We start from the raw sequence: 14413 nt of genomic DNA on the forward strand, positions 1-14413 counted from the left end.
CTGAAGTTCCAAGAAATAGATCCACCACCCTCTCATTGCCCATCCTATCTCTGTCACTGGGAGACAGGAGACTGCAAAGTCTCCTCCCTTCTACAGGACCATCTCATTTCAGCCTGCCATGCACAAGCTGCTCACTGAGCTTTCCTTCATGCCAGGTCTCAAAACTGTCCTTTCTCATGACAAATCTGTCTGCCATGGCCGTCCCTCCTTTACATGCTGCAATGACTTTTTCTGTGGTACCCATTTCTTCTAAGTTATGAGCCAACTTTTTTTTTCATCTTTCCATTCATTTGCCCTTGATTTGGGTATCAGTGAGACCTCAGTTCTCCTTTCTGAGTTGCTGTTTTGTTTTTGTTCAAATATTGTCTTCATCTGCAACAAAGCTGACAGTATTATCTGCTGGTGGCAAAGAAGGAGGACTTTTAAAAACACTTATAAAGCAAAACCCACACCAATCAGAGGCCAGGTCATGTGCTCCTAGTAATCCTTTGCTTTATGTATGTTTAATGATTATTCTTCTAAAAAGAAAAAAAGAAAATGAGCAAAAACTGATTAACATTAAGAATGAAATACTGAAAATAGGACGGATTTTCTGTTACAGGAGTGTAATCCTCCAGGCATTTCAAAAGAGGGAGAAGAAATACCACTGATCTTGGTACACTACCATAAGACTCTGGAGATAGAACTCTATTCACTTCCTAGTTCTGCCATGGCAAGAATGACCTCAGGTATTATTTAATTTCACTGTGACAACTCTCTGTGTGTAAAGGGTGATTGCTCTTTGTTTGACTTGCAAGATTGTTCTGAGATGTTTTGATCCTATAGAGATGAGTCAGAGGAGCACCTATGAAAAGTTGCTTTTGTTACAAGAGATGCAGTTACTGGTGAAATGTTGAAAGGAAAAGGCCAAAATCGGGAAAATTTAAAAACTATCAAGCTGTGAGGAAGCAAGGGTGAAGTCCTGTGTGGAGTCTGTTTCTTCAAACCAGAGTCTTGTGGTTTAAGCAGTGAGGAGTTTCCACATGTCTTTCTTCCTTCCTCTCCTTTAGCACTAGGACATTGCCTCAGTGGAGAGGATTGCTTGGGTGCTTGTAAGAGATTTTTGTCGTTCCATACCTCAGTGGAATAAAATCAAAAGAGGCTCATCAGTGAGGTTCCTGAGACTGCTGCCCTACACATATCCAGGTACACAGGCACTGCTTTGCTCTGCAGTGCATGGACTGGTTGTATGGTACAAACATCTGTTAGGAGTGCATCATTTGTAGAATAGCACAGTACCCAGGGCTTGGCTTCAGCAAAAGATCTGCCCAAATTTGGGGGAATAATTTCCTTTGATTGTTCCTTAGATTCCTCACTGGCTAAAAGTGAGTCTAGCAGTTCTCAGCCTTCTATCCACAACACCTTGGAAAAGGCTATATGGTTCATTATTCAAATCTGTGTGTACTATTACAGGTCATTGTTTGAATGCTGCCTTTTGCAGAGATCTCCTGAGACCTCTTGTCCCCATTTCCCTGTTTAAGTGACCAGCATGCAACCGACCCTGTAATATTGCAAACTCAAAAACTGGCCCCTTACAACTGGTGGTTGAAGATGGGGACAGTCTAGGAGTCCCCAGAAGAATTTTAGCTGCATTCTTCTGAAAGTGGCTCTGAGGAATCTCGGGATAGAGGTTCATGCTCACTTTTGCCTCAGTCCATCTCTTCATCACCAGAAAAGTGCCCACAGCCAGAAGGTAGGAGACATGCCAGCCTGCCTTCTCCAGGAGTGTGGGAAGGGGAGGTGGCTCCAGTCCTGCCTTCCCAGCAGCATCTCCCAGTCATAGCTGCTGGATAATGGACAGCAGCCCCAGGTTTTTCTGCGAGAACTTAATCTGCACTGTCGTCCCTCATTACTGCCACTCAGTGCCGTCGTGTCCAGCCATGAAGGGTCACAAGATGACATGAGAGAGGTCGGGCGGGGGGTGTACAAAACGGTCTGGCAAGCACCGGGAAATATGGAAAGGCTATAAAGAGAACAGCTACCCAAACGATGCTCCCAGCGGCTCGGTGGGGATGGGGCTGAAAGCGGCTGGGTTCACACTAAGTTTTCCCGAAGGTCACTCTGCAATATGGTAACTCCCAGCCCGGCTGTCAGTGCCCATAAAGGCAGCTCTCCTCACAGTGCGGGGGTGGGGAAGGGAAGGAGGTTTGTTTAGAAGCATTAGTGCGCCCCTCCCCCGGCCCCATTAGTGGCCCTTATTAAACCAACACAGACAAAGAGCAAAGATGCCCTCGTTAATGGAGAGTCTCCCATAATTACTCTGCTCTGCCGCTTCTTTTGGGGCCTGAATAGCCTTTGAATAATGTTTCTCTTGCTGTGGTTGCAGACAATACCCTCGCAGACTGCTTTAAGCGGTGCCAATCCCATTAGCAGAAGAATAGCAGAGCTTTCTGGTTGTGTGGGTGTGTGCGCTCACGGGAGGACAGCGGGCTCGCAGTGGGAACAGACTACGCTGCCCACTGCTTCGCTCGCCTCTCCTGCCCTCCACGGCCCAAGGAAGCAAAGCGGGGAAGTGCTGGGCGAAACTCCATCTCGGAAACAATCTGCCTATTTAAAGAGTGCCCGTGCCAGGGCGCTTAAGAGAGTCGTGTTGCTCCTCGCTGCAGGAGCGCAGAGACGGGCATGTCTGCTCACCAAAAGGGAAGGGAAGAGCTGGAGGCAGAAACCCCGCAGGACTGGAATGCCTCCAGCCTTTCCTCGTGTTCCCCAGGCACAGCTCTCCTCGCGCCCACACAAGATACCAAAGGGGATGGAGGCCCAAGTCCATAATCGGAATCAGACTGTGTGCTGCTTTATTATACAGAGGAGATGAGACAGTTATCCCTCTGCATCCAGATGACTACAGACCATGAAAATGGCCACACCACCCAATTTTGGAAGGGTTAATTTTCTGCTGCACACCTCAAGCAGGAATCTAATTAGCATGTTCAATAGCTAGCTATCAACCAAACTTGGAGGAATTGGGATAACTCTACCTAGGCCTTTCTCTTTGATCTCCCCTTCTGCATCATAAGTGAAAATAGTGTATAGCTGGGCTGGCTGCAGTGTTTAATTTAATCATCTGATGATATTTATTTTCACAAATGTGAACTCAAGGAACAATTATCAGAAAGGTTTCATCTTGTGTTGAACGTGCCAGTTAATGGCCTTTCTGCGAGGTAATAGCTTCTATGTAGGAAGTCAGTAATTAAAACGTGTGAAAAAAGGCCACTTCTTCAGAGGCAGCGGTGGCAAGACAGTGGGTTTAATGCTCAGCTGGTATGAGCTGGCAAGTTTGTTACGGCCACAATAAATGGGCATTGCTCCTTTCACATTATGCCAGCAAAGGATGTGCCCAAAGGTTCTTAAAAGTTTCCCAGTTTGAGAAAGATGGTTGGGTTCTTATTAACAAGCTCAGAAATACGTGGTACAATGATCTGGTCTTCGGAAGATAATTCTGCAGTACTTATGGAAGATGGTTCAGATCTGAAGAGCTCTTGGTCCTGCAAACCCTCCTGCAAGGAAAGCAGATAAGTTTCTAGTGTAAGCAGAGAGTAATTTTCTCCCTCTTTCGGTGTTAACTGTCTAGACTTGCAGAACCATGATCTAAAAATTAGTGAAAAGCTGACACTTGAGACATTCCAAGTAGCAGGAAGATGAGTTCCTTTACGTCTTCGTCATATGGACAAATAGGGCACAGTTTGTTCACTCGTACAACTGGCTCTGGGCACGCTGTTCAGTGTTGGGTCAGGTGCTGATGGTTTGTGAACAAGGAGGACAAAGCTGGAAGTCAAGCTGTATGGAAGATTCTGATAGATAGCCACCACCATGTCTTTAACCAGTATATCTTGCTGGAAACAGCTCATGATTTCTGTAGGACAGAGATATACTTAAGCAATGAAAATTGCAATATCTGGAACTTGCATTCCTAAAGATGTCTATATATATTTATAGATATATAGATATAAATAACAACAAAAAAATTTCAAAGTGAAATTTCTTCAGAATTAGAGAGTGTTAGATAACTTTGAAGGATAATGTTGGTCATTGTTTTTTTTTTTATTGGCACATAGACTGCAGGAAGAGAAATCTCTACCAGATTAGAAGGAGGAAATGTAGTTACCTGTTCTTAGATTCAGTTGTTTTAGGCTGTGTTAGAGGGATATATGGTGGATCACAGATATATAAATATGATTTAGAAAGGGGATGGAATCTTCTCCTCTTGTCAATAAAATGGTGGCAATTGTTTGTAAAGCGCTTCTCAGACAGAATGGAAAATTAAAAACTTGAACCCAAACTGTTCTCCAGCAGCCATTGTAAGAAAGATGCATGTTAGTTGCATTTTGCCTAGGAAATGTAAAGTGTTACCCATCCCAATACCTTTGCAAAGGATTTCCAGCACTTAATAACAGGAACAGGAATATCTAGAGCTGGCAAAAGTGCTCTTTAGGGGGCTGAGAAGGACAAAATTAAGAGACCAGTATCAACCATTTTCTCTGTGTGTTCCCCTCCTTTCTTGGGGGAACACAGTGTTCCCTACAGACCTGGGAGTTGTGGGGCAGGGGGAGTTGCACAGTGGACACCATTGTAATGCCTGGATGTGATTGGCAAATGGGGTCCCAAGGAGGCCGGTGGGACATACTAGGGCTGTAGGAAAGACAGGGGTCAGGAATAGTGCCTGACTGCACTGAGAGTCTGGGGTTTGACTTGGCTGCCAAGACAACTGGGATTGTTCTGGGTCCAGCATACATGGTTGCTGTCCTTCCAGATTTATGGCTGTCAAGTGACCCTGGGAATCTGTTTTTAGCAGAAGAGTGAGTGATCTTGAAGAAGGCTTCTCTGCTGTCCTCCCCTAAAAACCAATGACATCTATGCTTTTCTGTAGCATGAAATTACTTTTTCACTACAGGTGGAAAATGATATATGGGTCGCTTCCCAGAAAACTCTCTGAGTGTAATGTTAAACAGAGGCACTTTCTCTTCAACACAACAGTGAAATCAGAACCAAGGGAAGGATGGATTTCTATACAGCACACACTTCCTGCCTGCTCTCCTCCTCTGACATTTGTGTCCCCACAGGTGATGGACCAGCACACCTTCTGCACGATTTTGTTAGACTGGAATGGAAACTTTTAGTTCGTATCTGGCAGAGAGAACAAAGTTCTCAAACATCATCAGACCCAAGAGGCCTAGAGAGCCTTTTTCCTTCTGAGGAGCCTCTGAGATAAATGTCTCAATAGCATTTGAGAGAAGGCTGGATGGTAATGATACTGCCTTGTACTTTGTGGGATCTCAGTGCATACAGTTGAATTGGAATAAAAAGATCAATCCTTGTCTTTTACCCAGTGAAGAAGCCATTCATCTTTAGGAGCAGGACTTGAAATGTGTAGTCGTCTACTAATATATTATTTGTAAAGGCCAAGATGAATTAATTTTCAATCAGATGAACTGGTATTTTTTTGTTCCAAAGGCTCTCATTCATCCTTGCTGTCACCGACATGAGATAACCCGTACAAATGCAACTTTGTTAATTGTGCCAGTTGGATTTAGCAGTAGACACTGAGTGGTTGGTGTTCGAGGATGAGAAGAAAAACTACTGATGCAAGCTGACCTAACACCTGCCTTTTGCTGTGGAATGTGAATCCTCTTCATGGATTCAGTTCAGCACCACATCTTCATGCAGTTACATTTCAGCACTAACCTCATCTCTGCTGCTCAGCACAGCAGCACTGACTCCCCTGGGATGCAGCCAGTAAAACACCACTGCACCCGTGGGTTTAAACGCGTGCACGGTGCTACCCAGGACTGCTCTGCACGTACCAAACGTCAAACTTGAGGTACACCTCTCATACACACATGGCTGTTTCTTGCCATGAGGTTATTTTTACAGGACCTGTATTGCCGGGTGGGGTGCCATGCTACAGACTGATGAAATAAGCCATTTGTAATTGTCTTGTAATTCTTTGTTTTCCTTGGGTAACAGGTTCTGCCAGTGATCCTTTTGCTGCCCTGTGGCGATATGGATCCACACGCCGTGCTGCTCCCCGCAGCCTTTGCGCCTAGGTAAGCGTGCTTGCACTTGGGACTGTTAAAATCCGGCCAGTATTTTGCGTTTCCCATCCCTCCCGAAGTCAAGTGTCAGCTCCCCGAGAATCTCGGCTGCTTTAAACTTGGAAAGGCGCAATTATACCCCTAGTGCTTGTATAGGAAAACGCGCAGGTGTTTCTATTACTATATTTTTAGGGGAAGTAAGCCTCCGCCGGGTTGCAGGGCCAGGCGGCGGCCGAGCCGCTGCCCCGCCGTTCCCAGGGCCGGCTCGAGGCCGCGCTCCGCCGGCGCTCCCGGGGCTCCCGGCGGCGGCAGGAACCTTGTTGCGGCGGAGCCGTTTCCCGCGGCGGCCGGGACGGCTTTGCGGCAGGACGCGGCGGCAGGAGGGGCGCGCTGGGCGCCGGCGGGGCCCTCCCGGAGCGGGCAGCAGGTAAATGCGGACACTCCCGGGGGCCGCGGGCGGGGCGGGGCGGGGCCGCAGGGGGCTGCCAGGCTCCCCAGCCCCTCCGGGGCGGGCGGCCGGGCCGGGCGTCCCGCAGCTGTGGCCGTGCTGCCCGCCCGGGCGTGCGGGGCTGTGTGCGAGGGCCCGGGCGCGGCCGCGCTGGCATTTACAGCACAAACACGCCTGCAGTCATGTGCCCGTCTGGAAAGACACGTTCCCCTCTGCCCTGTGCTTTCGTTTTCCCCACCCGGCTCCCGGTGTCAGCGGGAATTTGGGTGCTCCCCGTCGGTAGAGTCAAACTTCAGGATGCGTAGGCACAGGGGGCTGACATCCCTCTCTATTGTAGTAGCCCAGAGTATGACATAATGCCGTGGTCTTCTTACATTGCAGTAAAATTGCTGCTTTTACTGAGCAAGCACTCAGACACAGAGTAGAGTTATACCTTCTGGAATCAAATAGGCCTGACAGGAGAGTCTCTGTTACATGGTAATGCACCTGTGCTAGCTGGAGTATCCACAGAAGTGCTAGACTCACTGCCTTGCAAAGTGAGGGAAGGGAAGAAACTCCAGTTTACATTTGTGTAAGGAACCATGACTCGCTCCTGATCTGTTCTGCAAATATACGTTTGGCCCTGATCACACAGGGTTGTACAGACAAATCTAATTTTTGTCACTGCATAACCCCACTAAGTGACTACCAAAAGCCACAGTGTGTAAGAATAAGAAAGCATCTAAGTGGGACCAATGCCCATATACTTTAAGCAACAGTAATTTTCATCTTGACGCTTTTAAATCTTGGTTATCCAAAGTTAGTGCATTAAATTTGGGATTAAAAAAAATCAGAAATCTAAAATGCGAAACAGGGCACTATATAGTGGAATGAAAGTTCTTATCAGTCTACAGGAACCAGATACATCATTCCTGCAGAACCTTATCAGACTGAAGTCACATCATGTGTTAACATTTCAGTTTCATCAGATGTCTTGAGGTTTCTGCTGGGCTTGTGCTAAGATTTTCTCTAATGAAGATGTAGTTCAGCTTAGACAACAGCAAACATTTGTGTGCTGAGTTGTCATACAACCCTGTAGTGGCACCTGTGGTTACAGCCAGCCCACGGCATCAGCTATTGTGGCAGGGCTGCCAGTTCCTGAGTGTTTGGGTTGCTGTGGTAGGTTGCTGAACTTCAGCATTATTTGGATCATTCCTTCTTTTCCTTCTCCTGCCCCTCTTTTCCTGACCATTAATGTAAAAACCCTCTGTGGTTATGGCTGTTTGAAAGGCAAGAGAAGGGCTTAGTCTGAAGCTTGAAATGAGTTTGATATTAAGCACTGCATTTCCGTTAATGTCAACATGCAACCCCTAATAGTTCCAGGAGATCCAGATCTCACTGTATAAGGGCTTGGACTGTCCCAGTAGAGTTCTTTGGGTTCCACAGTTGGAGGGAGGAGTTAGCTACAGTTGCAGGTCAGGGCTACTCAGAAAGTTGTGTGCTGGACAGATTTGGATGTCAGGTGTGTTTTCTTATAGCTGTGCCATGACCTCAGGGAAGAAATGTCTCCTGTGTTCTTTTGGGAGATGCTGTGTTTCTTACCCTCGCTTTTGGTCTCTGGGGCAATGGAAGCTGTTATTCCCAGCTGTGTCTTTTATTTCTGTTCATAGCTCAACAAGCACAAACTGAAAATGTCTTAATTTCTGATCTTTAAAAAAAGAAAACAATTCAAGCATTTTATGTCTGTCTTTTCCCTTCAACATAATCCTAGAAAATGGGGAGTGAGAAGATACTTGTAAAATTTCAGTTGTCATTAAGTAGAAATTTTTTTTTTTTAACAAAAATAATTATTTTGTTTCAGCTGACATATACAAAGTTGCCCCACATCCTAGCAGGAGCCAAGCTGGTACATAGAGTGGCAGATACAATTAGAAATGAGTCATGTTGTTTGTTGTTTCTTGGGTGTCTAGTTCAACATGTTTCCTCTTGTAGTGGAGGAGGTTTGTGTGGCCCCTCTGGGATACCCTGTTCCCTGACAATTTCTGTACTCTGTGCTGAATTCAGGAGGTAACAGGCTGTTCTGTGGTGTCTGTGTGCCTGGAGAACAGGCACTGTTCTTGCAGTAAAGGGCAGCATGTAAAATACAAGTTATACTTTAGACAAACCTGTACACACAAAGCAAATGAGTATAATCATAGAAATCATTCACTGTCCCTTGAGTTGTTACTTGAGGCTACAAGTGTGTTTAAGACCACACATCCATGTCTCAGGCCAGATCACTGCCCTACTTTGTTCTGTTTGTCCATGTGGATTTTGTGCCTAAGTGTGGGTTTGAGGTGTTTGCATCTGGACAATCTACAGGGACAGTGCCAGGGCTCAGAAGAACCTCTCCTTGCCTGCACCTGGCACCCTTCCCTGTGAGGTCAGCCAGCCAGCAGGCCGCACGCACAGAGGTCGGCTGGATTTCAGGCTGATGTAACCTAAGAAGGTGCCCACATGCTGATGGGTTTGGCTGGCCTGCAGCCTGGGCTGTGTGTCACCATCAGCTAACACCCCTCTGGTCAGTCTGCTTGGCTTTCTGTTCCTTTCCTTGCTAAAGGTCCTTCATCCTTTCTGGAATCCAACTGCTGAGATTTCAAATAGTTACTCAGCCACAGGAAGTGATACAGCCCTTCATTACTTGGGGCTGCTCCCCAGCCAGGAGGGATGTGTGTCAGATGGCTTCAAGGCAAAGGAGTCAGCGATAAAGATCTCTGGAGAGCTGTATAGCCCTCAGTTTCTGGAAAAGAAAAGCTTCTTGTGGTCCATCTTCCTCCTCAACTGTGTCCTTCTCATCCTCCAGACTCACCTTGTTCCAGTGCAGCTGTTGTGTGCTTTTCAGCCTACTGTTTCTTGTGTTTTAATCACTGCTTCCAAAGTGCAGTTAAAATTCATGTATATTCTAAGTACTGTTTATTATTCATTGCTGTGTACTCATCACTGGATGAGCTGTTCTGTAGCTGTGATATGTTAGTTACCCACACGAGGAGGATGCTTCCTTGTTAAAGGCACTGGGTCAGATCAGCAGCTGGGGAAAATCTGTGCTTCACAGAGTGAGACTCATGTATCCTCACTAAGGGTCTGCTTCCCCTCGCAGAATATGGCATTCTTCTTCCTCCCTGGTTTCACCTCTTTCTTCAGTTCATCGATTCTCAGTTGTTTATTTTTATTTTGTTTTCTGTAGTGTAGAAGAGAGATCACTGCTGTCTTTTAGCTTGACTGTAATTAGGCACCAAGTTAATTGCAGCTCTTCCTGCTCTTTGCCTCTCCCTGGGTCTAGCAAACAGGATATGGGAGCTCTTCTTCACTGATAAAAGTTGGCAGTCGATTTCATCCTTGAGGGCAAGGAGACTGTGGCAAACGGGGGGGTTTGCAACATAGAAATGGTTATGCTTAAGTTCACAGTTACCCTCTCTAGAGCCTGGCCCTATAGTCAAGCATTCCTGACCAGAAAGTCTCCTACTGCAGTTTTTGTGAGCCTTTCCTAAATATTGTTGGTGGGCTTGTGCAGGAATGTGAGTCAAAATATATTTTTGTGAGACACTTTAAAGCTGGGATATTCTGAAAATTTTAAGCAAATAATTTTGGTTTGTCTGTTGGGGGAAGAGGCATTTGAAGAGGAGCTTTAAATGTGTGATCTCAGGACAATCATCCAGGTCATGTCGAACCAACCAGTGACTATCATATGGCAACCTCTTTGAAACTGTCATCTCCTCTATATGAAAAGTTTCTTGCAATGCACTGTAGATTAATCGAGCCATTTAATGATGAATCCAGCAAGCTTGTGTGCTCTGTTGCTCACTTGATGTACACAGCAATAGGTCACCTGGGGTTTTGGAATCACTTGGGGAGAAGGCTTGCCTTGTGCTGAGGGGAAAAAAATACAGCCAGGATACGAGAGAATGTGATAGCTCCAAGATGAGTATGAGAGGCAAACAGGAGTGCAGTTTTCAGTTGGTGCTCAGAGAACTGGCCACTGTATTGCCTGGGATTTATAAGCACTTAGTGTGTAAGTGAACAGGACTGTTCTTTGATTACATCTGGGTGTTGCAGGGTAAGCTTTGCTATACTGTAAATAGAGAAAGCATCATCTGTCATCCAGTTACAGCAGGGGGGTGCTGAAAAGTGGGCACTCTGCAGTACCTGCCCCTGACAGCTCTTCAGCTCTTTGTGCAAGCAGTGTGCCAGCGATGTGTAGAACTGCACAGGCAATGGTAAAGCCTGTGTGTGTCACAGTCAGCCCTCTGTGCATCCTCGTTCTCTCCTCTGCCCACTCAGGTCTACCTGTGTGACAAATACAGCTCAACTTCCTAACTAGGAGGTAGCACCTAAGTCTTCAGCTTCATAGGGTTTTTTTTTTCAGGGATTCTGCACAGCAGAGCCTGGTTTTTAAGGACTGTCATTGACCTAAGTGCGTGCTCTTTAGATTCTGGACAGTACTTGGCTGATGTGACTTACAGAGCAAGTCAGAAATCCTTGTAGTGGCAAAACTAATAAGCTGTAATTTTTCAAGGTGCCACTGGAAGACATTCATGTCACTGTCTGAGGTTGCTGAGACTGACAGGCAGAAAAGCTCATTAGGTACTATCTGCTCCAGCCCCAATGGGTTGTATTCAAATAAATCTGTGCATCCATCTTTTCTTCAGATGACCTGTTCTTCAGACCAGGTTTGTCACAGCCCATAAACTGGACTGTAGTGGCCCAGGTCTGTGACGTAACAGAAATAAATGTCCCTGAAGCTGCTTGAATTTGCTCTGCCATCCAGTTGATACCCAATTGAATTTCTCCTTCTGTTTTCCTTGTTGGCATTGGAGCCCATTTCAGCCCACAGTTGTAATGCAGCATGAGATAAGCAGAGCTGGTTCCCACAGCAGGTTTCCAGGGTGTTGAGAAGGGGATAGGGCAAGCTCTGTAGTGGCTGAGGCAACCTTACTCTCTATTTGATTACAGGTAACTTGTAAAACTCCTCTTGAGCTCTTGAGCTAAAATTCTCAGAAACCCAAATCTTTGCCAGGAATTTGAGCCCAAGAGTCATTAAGAATCAATGAGACTTGGGGAACTTTTAATATAACCTGTGTTATGTTTGCTTGCTGAGAGCTCCTGTCATTTATGCATTTCCTCCAGAACACTTTGCTTGTGAACATCATTGATTGTTGCTTTCTGATTTTCTTTCCAAATACAAGAGAAAAAGGGAAGTCCCTATTTATCTGTTGTGTTGTACATCTCTCTTACCTGTGTACTGAAGAGGAAGTCCTCTGAGTACCAAAACCAACAAGATTGCTTATCAAGTTGGGTGATGCCTCCTATTCTTTCTTCCTGCTTTCCCCTTTTGCTTCCCAGTGTTTTCAGATCCATCTCTCATTAGTCACTTGTGCCATGGCTAATTTAGAGAGACCCATGTGGTGGAACTGGGCTCCTAGAAAGGATAAGGGACTGAGTTTTGCCTGCTTCTCCGTTAGCAGCAGGGTAACTTTGGACTTGTTTCCTGTCCAGTGTTGAACAGTGGTTTAAGAACTGCATCTTTAAGGACACTACTGCTTTGTCACATCTAGTTGAAGTTATTGTGCAGTTTAAAAGAAAGAGAGAGAAGGAGAATAACTGGCTGATTGCAGGGTGGTTGCACAAACTGTTCCCTTAGAAAACCAAACTGAAAGGTGTTTCTTTTAAATTTACTTTTTGGATGGATTGGTGAGCTAAATGGACCTCTTCAGTCACTGGTTCCTAAGCACATGCTGATTCTAGCTTTCCCTCCTGCCTGAGCTTGAATGAACAGTCTTGTACATGATGCATAAGCTGGGAGTGCACAGTGGGTGCCTGTTGTGGTGGTACATATCACTTACAAGATTACTTTCTACCCTGGCGTTTTCTGTGCTTTTTATATTTTGCCATGCAATGCATGGATGTTTTCCTTGGCCCATGAGGATCCAGAAAAACACAAGGAAGTTAAATGATCTCTTCCAGTGTATGTTCCTTGGCATTTGTCATCCCTGATTTTTCTTTGCTGTCAGTCTTTGCTGTCACCTAGGTTAGGTCCATGTGGCTTCTCTAAGGAAGGTAATCTTGACTAAACTGAACTTCAGTGCCTCATGTGCCATGACCAGTAATCCTTGATTTTTACCTCTGCCATGTGAGTAATGGGGCCACTATAAGCTTGTGATAGTAATGACTTTACTCATCTCGTAAATACACATCAGTTATCTGACTGCTGCATGTTCATGGATGAAAACTGCATCAGTCCTAGGCAGACATAAAGAAAAGCTGTTTTTCAGCTGCTGCAGTCCGTGTCCAGCAGTTTATTCTGAGTACAATGTGGCATGTTCATTCACCCTTTTTTCAGGGGCTGGATGAGCACAAATCTGTCCTTATAGTTCCCTATAGCTTCGGCGGTCTTCAATAGCTTCTCTCTTCCTCTCATATTCACTGCCTTAGACTGAATGTCTTTGGGTAATCTCAGGTGTTTCAAGAAACAATACATAAGACAATACATTTTATGGTAACTTAAAAGGAGTTTAACTTATCCCAATGTTTGCCTTTTTTCCCCTTTCATATGAAGGAAGTGGTTTTCACTGCTTTCCCTCCTGGAGGGGATTCTGATGGACCCTGCCATGTCAAAGTTTGCTTTCACTTGGCACCAAATCCATGCAGACATCTGAATTAAATTTTTATTGAATGCCTCTGTCAGAAAATACCAAATTGTGTTTATGGTGGATATGTAATTGCAGAATCCCAGCGCTAGTGGGAATTACTGGCACAACTTTTCTGGTGGCATAGGGAAGGATGAGCCTGCCACCATTGAGATCGCCTTTCACATCTTTATTGAGCAGGGCAAACAGACTACTTTGGAAGGTATGAATGCTGCAGTTTGTGAACCATGTGATGCAGGGGCTTGTCATCTTCTCATGACCTTGTGATTCAGCATCCTACTGGATATGAGGTCAGTGTTTGACATCATCATACTTGGCTGCTGGATAGCTTCAGTCTCACAGGATCCAGAGAAGCATGCAGCCACTTGAAGTTTCCAGCATTTATAAATGAACCTGTTAAATGTAAGTGTCAATTTTCCCCCTTGCTTTCCACCTTTCCTAATGATTTAAAATAAAGAACAGAGCAACATGGTATGTGCTACCACTGGAATGCTTCAGTGGCATGTCACAAGCCCTTCCGGAGTGATTGCTGCTCCAGAAGGTCTCATGTGACACTGGACTTAGCCTGTTCCTGGAGCTCTGTTGTACCAGGGAGCAGAACACTGTTCGGGGGCTGCTGGCAGGAATGAGCTTCAAGAGTGAGCTCCATACTGCATTAAACTGATGATGCAGATGTGCCCAGGATGACTTTATTTCCTGCTGCTGTCAACTGACACAGTTGCACAGCTTTGCAAAGAGTCTGTTCCCATAGTGTTCTCATTTGAAATAAATCCAGATCTGTATTGCTCAGCCCTATGGTTGTGGTTTTGGCTCTACCTTCAGAATCTTACTCTACGTTTACTTGTTGAAGCTGATCCTAGTCCTGGTTCAGTATGAGCCTAACAGAGTGAATCCTTGCAAAGAACTAAGGGGAGAAAGATCTCAGTGTAAAGGCTTGACGTTTCCAGAGTTGCATATGTGATTACTAATTGCTTTTGGAAGTTATTTACTTGGAGTGTCTTTGTGGACAGTCTGAACTGCAGATCTGTTAGGAGAGAGAGTGAGCAGCTGCTTTCGAGCACAGCTGTGTCATGGCTGGCCACAACAGAAGCAGAGATGGGAGGAAGCCAGGAGGGGATTTGGGGTGGGGGATTGGTTTCTGCTACAGGATTCTGTGTCCCCTTCTTGGGGGCTGCTGGCCTCCTTCCTCTGGCTTGCTACAGGATAGGGTGCCTATTTAAACAGGTTTCCATATA

The 14413-nt window shown here is 45.6% G+C and overlaps 1 protein-coding gene across 3 annotated transcripts in view; it reads left to right on the forward strand.

Annotated features, from left to right (window-relative positions):
- The first annotated feature begins 654 nt into the window (after positions 1-654).
- Positions 655-14413, forward strand: part of PLEKHM3 (pleckstrin homology domain containing M3) — a 93781-nt gene continuing 80022 nt past the window's right edge. The window contains exons 1-2 of one of the 3 annotated variants that reach the window (XM_027678286.1): positions 655-728; positions 6001-6495. The gene's annotated coding sequence lies outside the window, so the exon portion shown is untranslated. Of the gene's footprint in view, positions 729-5642; positions 5855-6000; positions 6496-14413 lie in introns of those variants that run through there. The other 2 variants (XM_027678287.1, XM_027678288.1) reach the window with 2 other exon arrangements.

Source organism: Neopelma chrysocephalum, unplaced genomic scaffold (genome assembly GCF_003984885.1).
Source record: "Neopelma chrysocephalum unplaced genomic scaffold, ASM398488v2 Primary Assembly neopelma1_44, whole genome shotgun sequence".
NCBI lineage: Eukaryota > Metazoa > Chordata > Aves > Passeriformes > Pipridae > Neopelma > Neopelma chrysocephalum.